We start from the raw sequence: 22,471 nt of genomic DNA, 5'->3' as shown, positions 1-22,471 counted from the left end.
TAGGTCTCATGCAAACGTCCGTGCAAATCAGTTCAATAACAGACCGCTAATGCACAAACTGGCCACGGCTCTCCTGACTAAGGGTACCGTCACACAGTGCCATTTTCATCGCTACGACGGCACGATTCGTGACGTTCTAGCGATATCGTTACAATATCGTTGTGTCTGACACGCAGCAGCGATCAGACATCACGCTGAGAATCGTACGTCGTAGCAGATCGTTTGGAACTTTCTTTCGTCGCTTGATCACCCGCTGACATCGCTGGATCGTTGTGTGTGACACCGATCCAGCGATGTGTTCGCTTGTAACCAGGGTAAACATCGGGTTACTAAGCGCAGGGCCGCGCTTAGTAACCCGATGTTTACCCTGGTTACCAGCGTAAACGTAAAAAAAACAAACAGTACATACTTACATTCCGGTGTCTGTCCTCCGGCGTCTCAGCTTCTCTGCACTGTGAGCGCCTGCCAGCCGGAAAGCGAGCACAGCGGTGACGTCACCGCTCTGCTTTCCGGCTATGGTGCTTACACAGTGCAGAGAAGCAGAACGCCGGGGACAGACACCGGAATGTAAGTATGTACTGTTTGGTTTTTTTACGTTTACGCTGGTAACCAGGGTAAACATCGGGTTACTAAGCGCGGCCCTGCGCTTAGTAACCCGATGTTTACCCTGGTTACCCGGGGACTTCGGCATCGCTCCAGCGCCGTGATTGCAAAGTGTGACCGCAGTCTACGACGCTGGAGCGATAATCATACGACGCTGCGATGTCACGGATCGTGCCGTCGTAGCGATGAAAATGGCACTGTGTGACGGTACCCTAAGAGTGTAGCAGGCTCATAGAAATATATGAAGCTGTCACACTCGGGTTGGGAGACCCATGGCCAGTCCATGCATTATACGGTCTGAGATCTACGGACGTTTGCATGAGCCATTAGCATGAGTCTAAAGTAGCCCTGGGATCCAGTGTCAAAATTGAAAGATTTCTGTTTTATTAATACAGATGATATAAAAAAAATATATATTGGCAAAAAAAAAGGAACACAAAAACCTGTTTTAAAAATAGGTCTTTTTTGAGTGATAAGTGAGCGTGCTTGGATAAGGTGTAATCCAAGCATGCTCGTGTGCTGAGTGACTTCAGTGTGCTCCAGTCCCCGCGGCTGCATGTCTCATGGCTGGCTGTTCGACAGCAGCAACACATGCAGGGATTGCCTGCCAAACAGGCAATGCCTTATCCAAGCATGTTCACTCATCACTAGTCTTTTTCTGATGATAAATTTCCATTAAAAAGCAACAGTTGTAGGGAAACACCATGTCCCTTATATAAAAAGAGTGAATGCACTTACTGAAATTTATTGAGAAAAGGTCTCGTTAGCACCTGGGCTGTGGTGTCGGTAAGCCAAAACCCCAACTCCGACCCCATAGCACTGCCTCATTACTGATCATGTACATAAAGTGCAGCACGGATTCATCTACGCTAAAAGCCGAGATCCTTAGATCAGGAACAGAACAGACATTTATAGGATATTTCATAACTTTCCCAAATTATTATGAAAAAAAATTACAGCACATCCTGCATGATACTACTGTACCCAATGTATTATATATTTTAGGAGTCGGAGACTGTCCATTTTATACCGACTCGACCAAAAATGAACACTGACTCCAAATCCCTGGTTAGCACTTGGCAGCATTGATTATTTTGCTCCATACCTGGTGCTGGGGAGGACATGCTAGTAGCAGCGTTATGTGCTGATAGCACTGTCACTTATTACGGGTTACACATTGACATTTCCACAAACTTGCATTGATACTGATGTTTCACACATACTGTTTGCTTTACTAAACTTATTTGGCCAATTGCCTAAGTCCTTATGGATTTCTTTATTACAATGGCAAGCTCTAGTTTTGACAGTAGTTTATCTTTAATTTAAGCTAAACAAAAGTTAAAATGTGATTTAATAAGTTATTTTTTTGTACCCCAAAATTGTGCCATTGAAGAATACAACCCATTATTCAAAAACGAATCCCTCATATGACTGCACTGACAGTAAAATAAAAGAAATTATGGCTCTCTGACTGTGGCAACACAAAAACTGTAAAAAAAAAAAAAAAAAAAAGGCCACAAAAGTCGTTAATCATGAATCTCACGCATAAATGTTGACTCTTAGCATGTTGAGAAGCCACAGACTGCAGGACAGTGTTCTAGTGTTTCCTACGTTCACATGTACTCTATCACGTGTACGTTTTCAGGGTATTTCTGTTGTTGGACAGTGCATTTTTTCTACCATCTACTCTGCAGTACTGTTTTATGAACTGGCAATGCATAAGGGCTTAGCTAATTTAAAGTGGTTGTCTATGTGTCATTTTTTTTTTTTCCCAAGGACTCGTGTAAAATTAACAAATCAGCCTCACATACCCCCGTTGCTCCAGCGCAGCTTCTGCATTGCTGTCCCTAGTCTTTGGTGACATGGCTCCAATGGTACCATCACGACTACATCATGGGATGCTGCAACTACTCACTGTTCTTCTTAACTGTCTTCTGCCGTCCACCACAGCATGGCTGCAGCGGTCACATATTCTAGGCATGATGTCGCCGCTGCAGCCATGTCCAAAAAAGACCAGAGGTAGCAGAGATGGAGCATCCAAGTGGTAAGTAATCATGATGTGGGGGTGTTGCATAGGGAAAGCTTCTGGGAAAAAAAACAATAAATGTAGACATTCCCTATAACAAAACATTATTATTATGACAGTATAGTGGCCAAGCCTTATCAGATTACCTTTTATTGTGTCAAGCATATTACATCCAAAAATGTAGCAATATAAAATTATAGACTGAACAATATCCAGCTGAATACTTTGTTATTTATTGTTTTTTAATGGATCATCAAAAAAAGCACTGGATTAAAAAAAAAAACAGGGACATATAAGCTTGTTACTCTATGGTGCTGTTTTTTTGTGTTAAGAATAAAATACCCATAACTATACCAAAATGGCGCTGTGGTACACCGCTACCACTGTGGTACACCGCTACCGCTGTGGTATAAGCTACAAATGTCTAAAAGCTAGCACATGCATGCCATTGCCCTGCCCAGTTTCCCAACGCTTCTTGGCATATTTGACCCTGCTGTAGTCAATGATTGACTACCGAGGTTAGGCGACATGTTGGCATTGCAGCTAATTAAGCTAAAGAACCACAGGGCACTACATAATCGTTAAGAGATGCTATAGGATTGGAAAGGTGTGTGTCTATACTTCATTTATAGCCATATGCAGCTCACAGCCAGGGAATTCCTTTCAAAAGGTTGTCTGGTCATAACATATTGATGATCTATTGATAGTATACCTCATCAGTATTATATTATGGGTGCCGGTAAACACTGAACGGAGCGGCGCTGACAGCAGATAAGTGCAAGGTTCCTGTTGTCACCGCCCCCCCCCCCCCCCCCCCCAACACGGATCTCCATTAATGACGCGTCCTACAGATAGTTCATCAATATGCTAGGACCGGCCCCCTTCAAGGCCTTTTTCCTCCATATTAACTCCTTATTTGTTAAGTCCTAAAAATGTTATATTAGCCAATAAAGCTATTTCCATGTTGTTCGTTTTGAACATCTGACTTGTAAATGTGTAGCCTGCTCTGCTGATGGCCTTTAGGCTGTCAGTCACACGCAACAAATTTTGGAACTGTCTGTCTTTTTGTGAAGCTCTGTGTGCTCATCCAGATGTGCATTGATATGCATTATTGTGGTCCAAGACCACCAGTGCGCACTTGCACATAGGTTATATACATCCCCAATTTTATATCTGTATATGATATATGGAAGAAAGTGCTGCTGATAAAACTAAATATGGAGACAATACAGAGGACACAGACCTAATTCAACACTGATACATACAGTGGGTACGGAAAGTATTCAGACCCCTTTAAATTTTTCATCCTTTGTTTCATTGCAGCCATTTGTTAAATTGCAAAAAGTTCATATTTTTCTCATTAATGTACACTCTGCACTCCATCTTGACTGGAAAAAACAGAAATGTAGAAATTTTTGCAAATTTAATAAAAAAGAAAAACTGAAATATCACATGGTCATAAGTACTCAGACCCTTTGCTCAGACACTCATATTTAAGTCACATGCTGTCCATTTCCTTGTCATCCTCTGAGATGGTTCTCCTTCATTGAAGGCCAGCTGTGTTGATAGGACTTGATTTGGAAAGGCACACACCTGTCTATATAAGACCTCACAGCTCACAGTGTATGTCAGACCAAGTGAGAATCATGAGGTCAAAGGAACTGGCCAAGGAGCTCAGAGACAGAATTGTGGCAAGGCACAGATCTGTCCAAGGTTATAAAAGAACTTCTGCAGTACTAAAGGTTCCTAAGAGCACAGTGGCCTCCATAATCCTTAAATGCAAGAAGTTTGGGACCACCAGAAGTCTTCCTAGACTTGGCCGTCCAGCCACACTGAGTGATCATGGGAGAAGAGCCTTGGTGAGAGAGGTAAAGAAGAACCCCAAGATCACTGTGGCTGAGCTCCAGAGATGCAGTAGGGAGATGGGAGAAAGTTCCACAAAGTCAACTATCACTGCAGCCCTCCACCAGTCAGGCCTTTATGGCAGAGTGGCCTAACGGAAGCCTCTCCTCAGTGCAAGACATATGAAAGCCCGCATAGAGTTTGCTAAAAAAAAACACATGAAGACTCCCAGACTATGAGAAATAAGATTCTCTGGTCTGATGAGATGAAGATAGACCTTTTTGGTGATAATTCTAAGCGGTATGTGTGGAGAAAACCAGGCACTGCTCATCACCTGCCCAATACAGTCCCAACAGTGAAACGTGGTGGCAGCATCATGCTATGGGGGTGTTTTTCAGCTGCAGGGACAGGATGACTGGTTGTCATTGAAGGAAACATGAATGTGGCCAAGTACATAGATATCCTAGATGAAAACCTTTTCCAGAGTGCTCTGGACCTCAGACTTGGCCGAAGGTTCACCTTCCAACAAGACAATGACCCTAAGCACACAGCTGAAATAACAAAGGAGTGGCTTCACATCAACTCTCTGACCATTCTTGACTGGCCCAGCCAGAGCCCTGACCTAAACCCAATTGAGCATCTCTGGAGAGACCTGAAAATGGCTGTCCACCAACGTTCACCATCCAACCTGATGGAACTGGAGAGGATCTGCAAGGAAGAATGGCAGAAGATCCCAAAATCCAGGTGTGAAAAAAAAACTTGTTGCATCATTCCCAAGAAGACTCATGGCTGTACTAGCTCAAAAGGGTGCTTCTTCTCAATACTGAGCAAAGGGTCTGAATACTTAGGACCATGTCATGTGATATTTCAATTTTTCTTTTTTCGTAAATGTGCAAAAATTTCAACATTTCTGGTTTTTTTTTCAGTCAAGATGGGGGTGCAGAGTGTACATTAATGAGAAAAAAAATGAACTTTTTTGAATTTACCAAATGACTGCAATGAAACAAAGATTGAAACATTTAAAGGGGTCTGCATACTTTCCGTACCCATTGTATAAGAGAGTACAAGACATTCACTTTGGCCTATGACGGCAGACAGGCTTCATACATCCGAGTGCTTACATGTCCACCATCGGATTCTGATGATGACGACTATGAAACCCAATGGCTGCAATGAAACAAAGATTGAAAAATGTAAAGGGGTCTGAATACTTTCCGTACCCACTGTAAGGCTATGTGCACACGCTGCGGATTTCTGTGCGGATTTTTCTGCTCAGTTTTTGAAAAATCCACAGGTAAAACGCACCCGCAGATTTCCAGCATTTTTTGTGCGATTTCAGCTGTCTTTTACCACCTTCGGATTCCTATAAAGGAACAGGTGTAAAACGCTGCAGAATCCGCACAAAGAATTTACATGCTGCAGAAAATACAACGCAGCGTTTCCGTGCGGTACTTTCCGCAGCATGTGCACTGCGGATTTTATTTTTCATAGGTTTACATGGTACTGTAAACCGGATGGAAAACTGCTGCGAATCCGCAGTGGCCAATCCACAATGTGTGCACATACCCTAAATAGGGACAAAGTAATGGTGGGTCCATACTATGTGCTTAAAAACACAGTTGATAGTAAATTGTGGCAAGTCTAGGAATGGAGATTTGTCATATTTTCTTGCTGTTTCATGCATTTAGCTATTGGTCACGTCACATTTGATCTTCATAGAACATCGTGTCATTGAAGAATCGACGTGACCAGATTTCTCATTACTGGACGCTGATATTACAGTTTATGGAAAGCACTGTGCACCAGGATAGCACGTGTTTATTATTTTAGAGCTAAAAGGAAATATTCTCAGGAATTAGTATTTGATGATAGATTTGTGTATAAGTTTATTTCAAGAATATTATTTTGTTGTGTAATATTTTGATCAATGGTTTTGCACACTGCTGGCTTTACCTGAGTGTTTCATGTCAGACATATTATTATTATTGTATAGATGGATCACAGCACAGTTGTAAATAATTGATTGTTTATTGTTTTTTTCTTGTTTACGCTTTATATATGCAGTTAGTGCAGGAAACTGATTTATATTGTTTTTTGTTTTACATAGCGGAAATTTTAATAAATCTTATGTGGGGTGATAAATTTGTAATAAATGTTTTCCTCTCAAAGAACAAACTGACACGTTTCAAGGACATTTCAGGATTTGTTCAGCAGTAATTGGATTTCCCGTTATCAATAGAATAAACAGGCCCTAGAGCTCCTACAAGATCTTCGGTATTCCTTAACGACTTATTTGCATGGAAAGACTTTGCAACCAAGGTAGATGATTGGTAATTTAAAGTTAACCTGTCACCAGGTTTTTCTCTTATAAAGTGTAGCCACCGCCTGTCTGCCCTCATATACAGCATTGTCTGCAATGCGCTCTGTATAAAACAAAAAATAGCGTTTATTATACTCACCTATGGGTGAAGGCCTGTCCAATGGGAGTCACTGGCCTTGGTCCGGTGCCTCCTCTTTTCTTGCTATCATTGTCCTCATGTGGATGACACGTCCTTCGTCGCCACACAATGTCCTCGGCATCACGCTCCTGCGTAGGTGCACTTCTCTAGGTGCAAAGTACCTTAGTGCACATGTGCAGAAAGGTAAATGTGCGCATGCGCATTGCAATACTTTGCCCTTAGCACATGAAGCAAGAAAGAAGACGGTGATCGCAGGAAAAGAGGCGCCGGACTATGGCAAGTGACACCCTTGGGGCTGGACCTGGTCATATCTAAGTATATTAAATGGTATTTTTTGTTTTATGGATAGAGCACTGGGACATATACTCTAGACAGCATTCCAGTATGCTGTAACACAGGGCTTACAGGTGCTGGCCCTACTATATTTTGGGAAAACCTGGTGACAGGTTCCCCTTAAGGCCGGTTTCACACGTCAGTGGCTCCGGTACGTGAGGTGACAGTTTCCTCACGTACCGGAGCCACTGACACACGTAGACCCATTAAAATCAATGCATCTGTGCAGATGTCATTGATTTTTTGCGGACCGTGTCTCTGTGTGCCAAACACGGAGACATGTCAGTGTTCTTGGGAGCGCACGTATTACACGGACCCATTAAAGTCAATGGGTCCGTGTAAAACACGGACCTCCGTGTGCAGTCCGTGTGGCTACAGTAAGCGCTGTCCCCCCCACATGGTGCTGAAGCCGCCATTCATATCTTCTCTGCAGCAGCGTTTGCTGCATAGAAGATATGAATAATAGTGTTTAAAAGAAAGATCTATGTGTCCGCCGCCCTCCCACCCCCTGTGCGCCCCCCCGCTGTTCTGAAAATACTCACCCGCCTCCCTCGCAGTGTTCTGTGCTGGCCGCCTCTTCTACTGTATGCGGTCACGTGGGGCCGCCGATTAGTCATGAATATGTGGCTCCACCTCCCATAGGGGTGGAGCCGCCTATTCATGACTGTAAATGAGCGGCCCCACGTGACCGCATACAGTAGAAGGCGCGGTCAGACCAGGAAGCATCGACAGCCAACGAGGGAAGCGGGCGAGTATTTTCAGAACAGCGGGGGGGCGCACAGGGGGTGGGGGGGCGGTGGACACAGATCTTTCTTTTAAACACTTATTCATATCTTCTATGCAGCAAACGCGGCTTCAGCACGATGCAGTGTACCACACGCGTGGGTACCACACGCTCCGTGTGGTACCCACTCGGCACACGGGCGGCACACGTGTGCCGCACGTATGGCCTACGTGAGCTCACGGGCACACGGACACAGATAACTCCGGTACCGATTTTTTCCGGTACCGGAATTATCTGGACGTGTGGGACAGCCCTAAGAGAGTGTTATTGTTGCCAGGTGACCACTTTTGGAAGTGTCTTGTAAACGGCTATGAGTTGGCAAATTTTTCTACATTTATACAGCATTTTATGTCGGCATGATCAAGATAATATCAATAAGACTTCTCATTTAAAGGGAATCTGTCAGCAGGTTTTTGCTATGTAATCTGGAGCAGGAGATAGAAGCTGAGAGGCAGAATTCAGGGATGTATCACTTGTTAAGGTGCGTGCTGTTTACTAACTGTGAAGGATTTATCACTAAGGCCAGGTTCACATTAGCCTGCGCATAGATCCGCATAGATCTGCATGCATATATTTAACATTATGTACGCAGGGACATGCGTTTGCATCAGTTCGCATGTGGATGCATGCGTCGTTTTGCGGTGTGTGGCGAATGCAGCATGTTGCATTTTTTTGCCACATCAAATATGCGCAGGCATGCGGATAAGTGCGTCAAAACAACGCATTTCTGTCTATAGGAACGCATTGGTATGCAAGGACATGCGTTCGATGCGCTTGCGTACTTCGGACTGCGCGTGTTCAGGAACTGATTGAGACATGCCCTCCTGGAAATATCGAATGCATGCGCATAAACGCAAGAAAAAATGCAGCGGGGTTTTTTTGCGTCACGTGTAAGCTGATGCCAATAAAAAACGCAGTGTTTGCATGCATTTTGGCATGCGTTTGCGCATGCAGATGATATGCTGCGCACAGATACGCTAATGTGAACTTAGCCTTAGAGATGGACATTGCTGGAGTCCGGCAGCTAAGCACCTCACTGTCTAGGGACTTTGTACATGGAGATCCTGGTGTGGGCCAGAGCCCGCAGAGTCCTCAGTTCTGCATTGCTATTTGCTTCTGTGTATGGGGTCTCAGGGGAGATAACTCTTGGCTGAATGATGGGCCAATAGTCATCATGCATTTTCACCATGATAATATAGAAATGAGCCAATCCAAATGATCACTGTTGACTAGAACACAGGAGCTCCGTTTTATATTGATTACAAGGGGTTCTCAGATTCCACCATTAGAAACTTTTGATAATTTTACAGACTTCACATTCATTTTCCCCACTATTTTGCATCAATATACATATAAGCAAAAACCAGAATTGGTCATAAAATATGAAAGCTGTAAAATCTTTTCATTATTCTTATTCTCTGTAGGCCTCCTTTCTCAATTTCGCTTAAAAATACTGATGCAGAATACCTAAATACAGGTGTGAGAGTAAGGGTATGTGCACACGTAGAATGGTCCTCTGCGGATTTTTCCGCAGCGGACTTGATAAATCCGCAGGCCAAAAACACAGCGTTTTTCCCGTGGATTTATAGCGGATTTACCGCGGTTTTTGTGCGGATTCCACTGCAGTTTTACATCTGCGGTTTTCTATTATGGAGAAGGTGTAAAACCGCTGCGGATTCCGCACAAAGAATTAACATGCTGCGGAATGTAAACCGCTGCGTTTCCGCACGTTTTTTTCCGCAGCATGGGCACAGCGTTTTCAGTTTCCCATAGGCTTACATTGTAATGTAAACTCATGGGAAACTGCTGCGGACCCGCAGCGTGTGCACATAGCCTTAGACCTCAGCCATATATTATACCATCTAACTGAATGAGAATGGCTGTGTAATTACGTGCAGTATTACTGGATACTGGGGGAGATACTGTTGTTCAGTGCCATTGTTATATAACTTAGTTCAATAAATGAACCAACAGAAACTTTTCTTGAAAATAGGGAACATCTTAAAAAAACTCTTTAAGTACATTGATAGCACCTGAGATATTTTTCAGTCCAGACCCTAGAAAAATATAGGTTAATTTAATTTTTTTTTGGTGCACTATTACTTGAAATATATTTTTACAGTGGAACAGGCTTACGTTATTGTATACCCATAAGTAACATTTGAGTTATTTGTCCAAATAACCCTAGTACAGTTCATCTATTTTTTCTGTGAAAAAGAAAATTTTCATCTTAAAAGATCTAATTTTATATGAAAATTTTAGAAAGACCTTGAGCACATCAACGGCTATATTATCTCATTTTTGCATCTTAGTTTATTTTTTAAACTATACATTTAAAGAATTATTTACAAATTTATAAAGAATATAAAGTATGTTTTAGCTCAAAGACAAATGTAATATACAGAAATATGCCTGTACACCCGGTTGACATGTTATTGGATCTAGATATTCAAAGTGTTAAAATAACTAATGTTGATTCTATGTCAGGTGATCATTTTTCCCTTTTTTTAGTCTATATGTGTGGATGTTCATTGCTATCATCTATAGATCTGCTAGGCTAAGTGCACACGCTGCGATTTCCTCTGCGGGTTTTCACCTGCAGATTTCTATTGGAGCAGGTGTAAACCCGCAGCGGAATCCGCACAAAGAATTGACATCCTGCGGAAAATAAACCGCTGCGTTTTTGCACGGTTTTTTCCGCAGCATGTGCACTGCGGATTTTGTTTCCCATAGGTTTACATTGTACTGTAAACTCATGGGAAACTGCTGCGGATCTGCAGCTGCAGAAATGCTGCGGATCCGCAGCAAAATCAGCAGCGTGTGCACATAGCCTTATACTTCATGATTTACCTCTTACCAATGTCTCACACACTACCTTCTTACCACTCACTAATAATTGGAAGATGGAGTCACTAGAGTTGGTCTGCATCCATCAGCTTCGTTAGTGACCTGTGGCCGCTTGACAGAATTCCTGCGTTTGCCTCCTACCTGATGGCATCTGCAGCTCTTCTTTTAATTTGCCGGCCTGGCTTGACTTTACACTGCAAGGATAACATTGTTGCGGTTCAGCACAAAAGAAGAGCTGCAGATACCAGCAGGTAATAGTCTCAGGGCTCCAATACAGTGGCCACTGATCACCAAAGTCGCTGATGGACCGGGTGCTGCAAATTAATTTGCACCAACTCAATTAGTGACCCATAATGAAGATCCATGGACTTAAATAGGGTCTTTTTATAACTATATACCTCTGATTTCATAGAGGTTTTTCCTGTTGCAATATATCTGGATTAAAAGATATCATGTCAAGTTGCCAATAAACCTTTCTAGTTAAAAAAAAGTAAACTCCATTTGTATATAACATTTATATATGAAAAATGTATTCTGACATCTGACAGTCCAACTTACGCCAAAAGGCCATTTTATTTTTGGGTAGACACTGAGTTAACGAGACCCCTGATGTATGTGTCAGGAGTTCACAAGAGAAGTGTGAACAGAGATAATGGAATTTTTCTACCCTAAAAGCATTGCTATTAGAGCAAGGGGAATGTGTCCTTACGGCATGAGTCTATGGTTATGCAACATGTCACCATAACGATCCTTAATGTGGTCACATTGCCGAAAACCCAAAACTGCCAGATGACGGGTTGCAAGTCAAAGATGAATTTGTGATCATAGACTGCGAGCAACTGTCTGAGATTTGATCATGAAACAGCATGTCATAGACGGATTGCTCGACCGTCTAGGATAGTCGGTGTCTGAGGCTTGATGTTATGTAACCTATATTGAAGCAGTTACAGGTGTCATGGCGGCTAGCTGTGCAGACCCTTGGATGTTTGTAGGATACCAGGGTAGGTGCACACAAGAACTTACTGTAACTGTATGCCTCCGATTTAATTCACAGACTAAGCAGAGCGGTTCACATTGTGTGCAGGAGGTTAATGAATGTTTAATTCCCTGCAAATTTATGTTCAGATAAAAACTATGTTATGCTTCACCTCAATTAGGTAGCTGAGAAATAATGTCTATGATTCAAATTGGAACACATTAAAATGGTTGTACAGTTCTCTCCCCCCGGTTCTGAGGCCTGAGACATATAGTGCTCAGGTCCTATTCGTACAGGACACGTTCCCGCATCAGCCACTCCCGCCCGACATGGAGCATCGGCCCTCCACGCCCTACATCAGGTCAGGCGTCATGATATTTTATCCCTTTTTTATTACATGTTGAGTCCCTTCTAACTTTTAAGCAGCAGATTTGTAAAAGACATAAAAGGGATTGTATATGCATGAATAGGAATGTGTATACAGTATATACATAAGTAGCTATGTGCGTAGAATTTGACTGCATTATGTGAAGAATTACTCTCTGAATCTGTACAACATGCCTATGCAATGTGAGAATGAAATCTGTAACAGTCACTGTTTTGTGTCTATTTTTTAGAGGTGGGTTCTGTAAAGCCTAGTTCAGACGTTTGTTTCTTGCACATATATGAAAAGAACAGTCAGATTTTAATCAGTGTTTTGTATGAGATTTTTATGAGTGTTTGATGTTTTACCATCAGTGACGTTCTGATCGGAAAACCTCCTATCCATTACAATGTTAAAAACAGAAAGCACATGAATGACAACTGTGTGCTGCCTGTCGTCTTCATGGACCCATAGATTTGTAAATGTGGTTTGGGTATAAAGAATACGTGCTTCGTGACTTTACACGGACATGTGAGCACCCCCATAGACTAGACACATACACGACACACACAAGTCTGAATGATGGCTGCTAACTTAGATACGCTACAGATCACTGACATCATTGCCAAGGCCCATTCTTACATGTCTGTAATGTGTCCTAGTCAATGATTGTATCGTCCTATCCCATTCGCAGTTCATGCATTATAACCAGTACTGTATAGCAACTAATACTGACTCATTCCAAATGATGTTCTCATATATGTACCCAACTTGAAAATGATGCTTATCAGGGGTAACCTATTTCTTTGCCCTGATTTTGACAACTAATAAAATGCTACAAAAATGGCACCAATGTTACATATTCATTTTGAAAAGAAATGCATGTCTGTCACAATGATTTCCTGAAGTCTTCATAGAATATTTATGTGCTAAGTCATGTATGAGTTTGCTGAAAGTGAAGAGCTACTTTCGGACAACATTGTATCCTGTGATCGGACTAATCTCGAAGGCTGTTGCAATAGCGTTAGTTGGCACTGGACAGCGAGGAACTCATTCCATGAATACAGTCTGCAGACGTGTCCTTGTGAGCTGCTTGATTGTGTATTATTGTGTCTTTTTCATGCTATTCAGCAGACCTAGACTGCTGGTGTGTGGAGCTCACAAAAGCAAGTGTGCTCTGCTTATGGCCACAATCTCATGCTTATAGATTGCTGTTGTATATTGGTGCTGTCACAATGATTTTGATTGTTTTTTTTGTTTGTTGTATGATTATAGTTTTTATTAATATCACTGTTTTACTTTTTATGCTGTAGAAAATAATAACCATAAAAAACAATGCTTGTACAAGAATCCCTAGATCTTTGATCCATAGTTATGACAATGATTGAAGTTTACACGGTCGTAGTCAGTCCCTCAAAATAAAACAGTATTTTGGATGCACAGATTGATGTCCTTTCCTGGGTTCAAGCTGAGTGAGAAGCTGTACATCAGTTGTGTAAGGAATACTTGGCCAGGATCTTTACAGTGAAAGTATATTAGACTGTTAATTATGCAGTTATTCATCTGTTTTTTTTCCTTTAACATAAGAAAATAAAATCCAGTTAATGTTTTATTTACTTTGTATACTGTGGCATTGCATTTGGAATAGGTTCAGGCAAGGGTATAAAGAAAAATCGGTCAGAGTTTCAGCCATAAAAGTAGTGTTTTTTTTTTTCTCACTTGTTATCCATATGCAGTGCATATACAATCCGATTTTTACAGCAGCGGCTATTAATCATTTACAAGAACATTTACAGTTTCCTATGTTACAAAATCGGATACCATACTGTGGCTCTGTATGGCATCCGATTTTTTTTTTTTTTTTACACACCCATAGACTTGAATGGTTGAGTCTCATCCAATTTACGATAGAAACTAGCACATTCTGCTATTTTTTCACACATATTTGGTCAATAAAAAAAAATTGCTCATGTGCATACCCCTGTGAATTAGTGATGTGTTCGCAAACGAGCCCACACAAAGAGCTGTGAACGATGGGAGCCGGCACGCCAGTGAGAGCCACTAAAATTCCTGAATGGCTCTCACTGGGCGTAAAATCCCCAGGCTTCGGCATGTGTAACCCCGCCCACTCTTCAATTTAATTGGCTCTAAGAAGTGGGTGGGGTTGCTGCGGTAAGTGGGCGGAGTTTCGGACGCCTGAACAGATATTCAATAGAGATCCATTTAGGATCCAAAAAGAGCCGTTTTGTGAGCCGAAAGAGCCGGCTCTTTTTGGTGAGCGGAGCCATGAGAGCCGGATCACCAAAAAGAGCCGGACTGCCCATCACTACTGTGAATATGCAAATTGCCTCTTCTGAGAAAAAGAGGACTTAACTCTATAGCGCCACCTGTTGGAAGTAGCGATCCTACAAGTCACAATCAACCATCTAACGAGTCGTGCAATATGACTTAGGATAAAAGCCAAATCAGTATCTCAATTCGCAGACACGGTGTTTCGGAACTCCACCCCCACCTCCCCGCACCTCACAATGGGGCAGCGGATGCGTTGAAAAACTGCATCCACTGCCCCCGTTGTGCAGCGCTTCCACAGTATGCGTCGGTACGCCGCAACGTCGCATTGTGACGTGTGTCGTACGACGCTAGCGTGAAAGTAGCCTTAGACAAACCAGTTTTTGTTGAGAGGAGGCACAGGTTTTTCTTTTTAATTATTCTGTTCTCCTAATTGCTCTCGCTTGTCGAGGTTCTTTCAGACCGCAGTCTTAGAGTATGTGCACACGACATCTTAAAAATTCTGGTTGATCTGCAGACATTTTTCTAGAAGAAGCCATTTCAGGAAAAAGGCAGTGGTCTTTTTTTCGTGAATCAGTTTTGCCGTAATCTCTAGTGGTGACCGGCTGCAGCTTTTTCCTGTACTTTCAACTGTAAAGAGCCGGCGCTTTCCAAACAAAGCTGCCCGAACAATGAATATGTTACTTTTTTCACCATTTCATGGTTTCCAAACCCTGAAGCGGTTAAAAGAACTGACAAAAGACTGAACATGTGCACAGCAATGTTGTTTTTACATTGCTGTGCATCATGTCGACTTTGTGTGGGGGTCTTAGGGTATGTGTCCACGTTCAGGTTTGCTTCAGGCTTTGGTCAGGATTTTATGCAGGTAAAATCCTAACCAAAAATGCACCTGAGGTCACTGGCAGGTCACCTGCGGTGATCCTGCGTGTTTTGCTCATTGTAGCAACATGCTGCGTCCTGAAAAAACGCACCGCATGTGCGTTTTCGCGGGAAAAACGCATGCATTTTTTAATGCACAGTGGAGAATGGATTTCATTAAATCCCCTCCACTATGCTGTAACATCTGGACGCTGCGGCTCAGCACTGCGTCAAAAATGCAGCGTTTCCTGAACGTGGACACATACCCTTATGGAGTTTTTCAGGCGGGATCTGCACATTCTATGGCTCTATGAAGTTAGAGCTGCAATCAAATAAGGGGGGATATTGAGGGAAAACAAGCAGGTGTAAAGGTGCATTTAAATGATTGGCCCCGCCAGTGAAATAGCGAACGGCGGGATTTAGTGCTGACAGAGTTCCATAAAGGAGCTGTATGAAGACAAGTTGTCTGTACCGTCCACATATACACCTGTGTAGCGATTGTATTGTAGCGGCAATGCCCTGGAAAGCCAAAAGGTTGCTTCAACTACACGTTTCCTTAAAATCAGGTGTATATAGAAAAGGAAGGAAAATAGGGAAAGTAACATGTTCTAGTATTGCAGTAGATTTTCGTTACAATGGAATGAAATTATACAAATCTCATCCTCATCATCTCATGCTCAGTTTTTCATGAGTGATACTTGACCTACCTGCATATTTCTATTGTGGATTTGCCACAGATTTTCACTATTGATTTCACCACTTTCAATGTATTAAAGGTAAAGTCCATAGCAGAATCTGCTATATCTGATCTGATATATGAAAGATAATGCTGCATGACTCAAAGACCAACAAAAACAGTCAAAAATGTGTGGAAACGAGGAATTGGTGCTGTTGGATCACTCCTAACAGACTTCCGAAGAGTTGCTGCGGTTTTGGGATCAGGCCGTGATTCCCAGAAAATAGACAAGTGAAATAGCAAATAACCACTACACTACAACACTGGGTGGAAGTGAATTGAAGGCTCTCAATATAAAAGAGAGATAATGTGAACAGGGCCCTTTGCTTCTGAATAATCAGTGCAGTAGAAAATCCGTGGCCGAGTTCAGGATAGATATGATATAGACATGAAAAAGCTTAACAGATTTATTGTTTTCAGTTTGTTGCTGAAGAGAGAATATTGTATGACGATGTAACTTTATGTTTGCATGTGAATGTTAAATGCTACATTGAGGATTGTTGATGTAAGAAGTTAAATTCGTATCTACTAAAAATCTGGCTTTTCAGTGCCCAGCACGATGTGAACTACACTTTTATTATATCTTTTTGAAGGCTTAATTTCAGTGATAATTTTTTTTATTTATTTTGTATAGACCTGTACAAACATGATGCAGTGTATTGTTTTTTAATATCATACATTTTATATCAACTGCTTGATATATATTTTGAATATAATAAAGCTTTACCCCCCACATTACTCTAATGGACAGTGTCTGCTACATAATAAGCCACTGGTTATATCTGAAATAACTATGTTTAGACCTAAAATGAATGCAATTATCTGTAACCTACAAACAAATGTATCTATATATATAAGAGGCATTGTGATTACTCGCTAATCCTGCCCTCTGCACAGTAGATCCGCCCCCCCACATTACCACACACAATCCCGCCCCCCCACATCACCACACACAATCCCGCCCCCCCACCACATCACCACACACAATCCGCACCACATCACCACACACAATCCCGCCCCCCCACATTACCACACACAATCCCACCCCCCCACATTACCACACACAATCCTGCCCCCCCACATTACCACACACAATCCTGCCCCCCCACATTACCACACACAATCCCGCCCCCCACATTACCACACACAATCCCGCCCCCCCACATTACCACACACAATGCCGCCCCCCCACATTACCACACACAATACCACCCCCCACATTACCACACACAATCCCGCCCCCCACATTACCACACACAATCCCGCCCCCCACATTACCACACACAATCCCGCACCCCCACATTACCACACACAATCCCGCCCCCCACATTACCACACACAATCCCGCCCCCCACCCCATTACCACACACAATCCCTCCCCCACATTACCACACACAATCTGCACCACATCACCACACAATCCCGCCCCCCACCACATTACCACACATAATCCCGCCCCCCACCACATACAATCCCGCCACCCCACAACACCACACACAATCCCGCCCCCCTACATCACCACACATAATCCCACCCTCCCACATTACCACACATAATCCCGCCCCCACCACATACAATCCTGCCCCCCCACCACATTACCACACACAATCCCGCCCCCGTACATCACTACACAATCCCGCCCCACCACATTACCACACACAATCCCGCCCCCCACCACATTACCACACATAATCCTGCCCCCCACCACATACAATCCCGCCCCCCCACATCACCACACACAATCCCGCCGCCCTACATCACCACACATAATCCCGCCTCCCACATTACCACACATAATCCTGCCCCCCACCACATTACCACACACAATTCCGCCCCCCACCACATATAATCCCGCCCCCCACCACATCACCACACATAATCCCGCCCCCACATTACCACACACAATCCTGCCCCCCACCACATATAATCCCGCCCCCACCACATCACCACACAATCCCACCCCCCACCACGTTACCACACACAATCCCGCCCCCCACCACATTACCACATAATCCTGCCCCCCACATTACCACACACAATCCCGCCCCCCACCACATATAATCCCACCCCCCACCACATCACCACACACAATCCCACCCCCCACCACGTTACCACACAATCCCGCCCCCCCACATTACCACACATAATCCCGCCCCCACCACATACAATCCCGCCCCCCACCACATCACCACACATAATCCCGCCCCCCACCACATTACCACACACAATCCCGCCCCCCACCACGTTACCACACACAATCCCGTCCCCCACCACATTACCACACACAATCCCGCCCTCCCACATTACCACACATAATCCCGCCCCCACCACATACAATCCCGCCACCCCACCACATTACCACACACAATCCCGCCCCCGTACATCACTACACAATCCCGCCCCCACCAATTACCACACACAATCCCGCCCCCCACCACATTACCACACATAATCCTGCCCCCCACCACATACAATCCCGCCCCCCCACATCACCACACACAATCCCGCCGCCCTACATCACCACACATAATCCCGCCCTCCCATATTACCACACATAATCCTGCCCCCCACCACATTACCACACACAATCCCGCCCCCCACCACATATAATCCCGCCCCCCACCACATCACCACACATAATCCCGCCCCCACATTACCACACAATCCTGCCCCCCACCACATATAATCCCGCCCCCACCACATCACCACACAATCCCACCCCCCACCACGTTACCACACACAATCCCGCCCCCCACCACATTACCACATAATCCTGCCCCCCACATTACCACACACAATCCCGCCCCCCACCACATATAATCCCACCCCCCACATCACCACACACAATCCCACCCCCACCACGTTACCACACACAATCCCGCCCCCCCACATTACCACACATAATCCCGCCCCCCACCACATACAATCCCGCCCCCACCACATCACCACACATAATCCCGCCCCCCACCACATTACCACACACAATCCCGCCCCCCACCACGTTACCACACACAATCCCGTCCCCCACCACATTACCACACATAATCCCGCCCCCCACCACATTACCACACACAATCCCGCCCCCCACCACATGACCACACATAATCCCGCCCCCCACCACATGACCACACATAATCCCGCCCCCCACCACATTACCACACATAATCTCGCCCCCCACCACGTTACCACACACAATCCCGCCCCCACCACATTACCCCACACAATCCCGCCCCCCACATTACCACACACAATCCCGCCCCCCACATCACCACACATAATACCACCCCCCCACCACCACACATGATCCCGCCCCCCACCCCATTACCACACAAAATCCCGCCCCCCACCACATTACCACATAATCCCGCCCCCCACCACATCATCACACATAATCCCACCCCCACCACATTACCACACACAATCCCGCCCCCCCACACAGAATCCCACCCCCCACATCACCACACACAATCCCACCCCCCCACCACACACAATCCCGCCCTCCCACATTACCACACATAATCCCACCCCCACACATAATCCCGCCCCCCACATCACCACACATAATCCTGCCCCACCACATCACCACATAATCCCACCCCCCCACATTACTACACATAATCCCACCCCCCACCACATTACCACAGATAATTCCGCCCCCCACATTACTACACATAATCCTGCCCCCCACCACATTACCATAATTATTGTTATTAACTTCATTTTAAGCAAATGGATTTAATAAATTTGATGCCTACATAGGCATTAAGCTATTTATGAGGAAACTAGCAATTAAGAGACATTATACTAAAAACCCTCTGGCTATCAACACAGAACCTGTTCAAAATAGTATTTATATTCATACTAACCTCAAAAATAGATCTAAATTCCATCCCATTAATGAATATTCTGAACAGATGAACACATTCCAGACCAATGTAATTGATGAAATTAGAAAGATCAGTGACAGAAAGTGCAGCAAATTCAAATTTAATTTAACTAAGAATGAAAGAAAAGCTATTGTTTCTCTGCAACATAACAAACAATTAATTATCCGCCCAGTGGACAAAGGGGGGGGGGGGGGGTTATGCTTGATCAAGAATCATATGACAAGGAGGCACTCCGTCTATTGGGTGACCTCCACACTTATAGAAAATTAAAGAGAAACCCTACTGATAGTTATGTCAAAGAAATGAAGATTCTTACACAGAAAGGTCTAGATATGGGCTTTATGAGTTAAGGTACCTTCACACTAAACGACTTTGCAACGATAACGATAGCGATCCGTGATGTTGCAGCGTCCTGGATAGCGATATCGTTGTGTTTGACACGCAGCAGCGATCTGGATCCTGCTGTGATATCGCTGGTCGTTGCTGAAAGTCCAGAACTTTATTTGGTTGTCAGATCGGCGTGTATCGTCGTGTCTGCTTCCCGCACTGACTGTGAGCGCCGGCCGGCTGTAAAGCACAGCACAGCGGTGACGTCACCGCTGTGCTCTGCTTTTACTTTACGGCCCGCCGGCGCTCACAGTCAGTGCGGGAAGCAGACGGCCAGGGACCTGACGGACATCAGAAGGTGAGTATGTACTGTTTTTTTTTTACATTTACAATGGTAACCAGGGTAAACATCGGGTTACTAAGCGCGGCCCTGCGCTTAGTAACCCGATGTTTACCCTGGTTACCCGGGGACTTCGGCATCGTTGATCGCTGGAGAGCTGTCTGTGTGACAGCTCTCCGTGTGACAGCTCTCCAGCGACCACACAGCGACACTGCAGCGATCGGCATCATTGTCGATATCGCTGCAGCGTCGCTTAATGTGACGGTACCTTAAACAAGAGTTTGAATTTGTAAATTATGGACCTCCTAGGCTGGCAGTATTTTACTATTTACCTAAAATACATAAAAGCACTGATAATCCGCCTGGTAGACCTATTGTCTCAGGTATACATTGTTTAACAGCTAATATGTCCAAACTTGTGGACTCACATTTACAGCCTATTGTACCACTACTGCCATCACATCTGAAAGACAGCTCACATATTCTTCAACTCTTACACAAAGAAAAATGGCGTAAAGAATATATTATGGTCACTTTGGACATAACAGCATTATACACGGTTATCGATCATAAGAAAGGATGTGATGCTGCCAAATACTTTTTAAACAAACTGTCTAAAGTTCCTCCAGAACAAATTGAATTTTTAGGTGAACTGATGCAGTTCATTTTAACCCATAATTATTTTTTATACAAGGAGGACTACTACTCCCAGCAATGGGGTACCGCCATGGGGACCAGGTTCGCGCCCAGTTAAGCCAACCTCTATGTGGGTAGGTGGGAAGAATACATATACCCAGGGGGTCGTATGCGCGCGAACCTGGTCCTCTGGAGGCGTTTTGTTATGATCTGGTAACCTTGGAGCCGCATGAAAGACTTTCTCAGGAGTAGGTGGTACCTGTACTGACCGCAACCCCTAAACTAACACCGCAACTAGAAGTAGCCGTGGGATGTACCAAACATGTCCTAGACACCTCGACACAGCCGGAGAACTAAATACCCCTATAGATAGAAATGGGAATTCTATCTTGCCTCAGAGCAGAACCCCAAAGGATAGGCAGCCCCCCACAAATATTGACTGTGAGTATAAGAGGAAAGACACGCAGGCAGAAAAACAGGATTTAGCAAAAGAGGCACTTCTAGCTAAATAGAAAAGGATAGGACAGAATTCTAAGCGGTCAGTATTAAAATCCTAAAAATATCCACAGCAGATAATACAAATATTCCACATCTAACTAAAGACATAGAAAGTATATCTGCATCTCCTGAGAATCCAGCATGACTGAAAAATCCAAACAAAGTCTAACCCGGACAAAAAACACAATAAATTGCACTGAATTGCAAAGCACACTGCATGTGTGCACAGAGACAAAAAAACAGACACTTATCTTAGCTGAGTTTGGCAGCAAGGCATGAGCCAGAGAGAGATGCCATCCCTCCAAGTACAATGGACAACTGGCACTGACTCATGGAGCCTGCACACCTAAATACCTAATAGAGCTGCAATCAGCAGAAACACCTGCCCGGATTACAACCCCAAGACAACTGCACTACCACCAACAACCACCGGAGGGAGCCAAGAGCAGAATTCACAACAGTACCCCCCCCCCTTGAAGAGGGGTCACCGAACCCTCACCAGAGCCCCCAGGCCGATCAGGATGAGCCAGATGAAAGGCACAGACCAAATCAGCAGCATGGACATCAGAGGCAAAAACCCAAGAATTATCCTCCTGGCCATAACCATTCCATTTGACAAGGTACTGAAGCCTCCGCCTCGAAAAGCGAGAATCCAAAATCTTCTCA

The sequence above is a fragment of the Ranitomeya variabilis genome, chromosome 3 (assembly GCF_051348905.1).
Source record: "Ranitomeya variabilis isolate aRanVar5 chromosome 3, aRanVar5.hap1, whole genome shotgun sequence".
NCBI lineage: Eukaryota > Metazoa > Chordata > Amphibia > Anura > Dendrobatidae > Ranitomeya > Ranitomeya variabilis.
The sequence above is the reverse complement of the archived record's forward strand: the minus strand, read 5'-3'. Positions refer to the sequence as shown.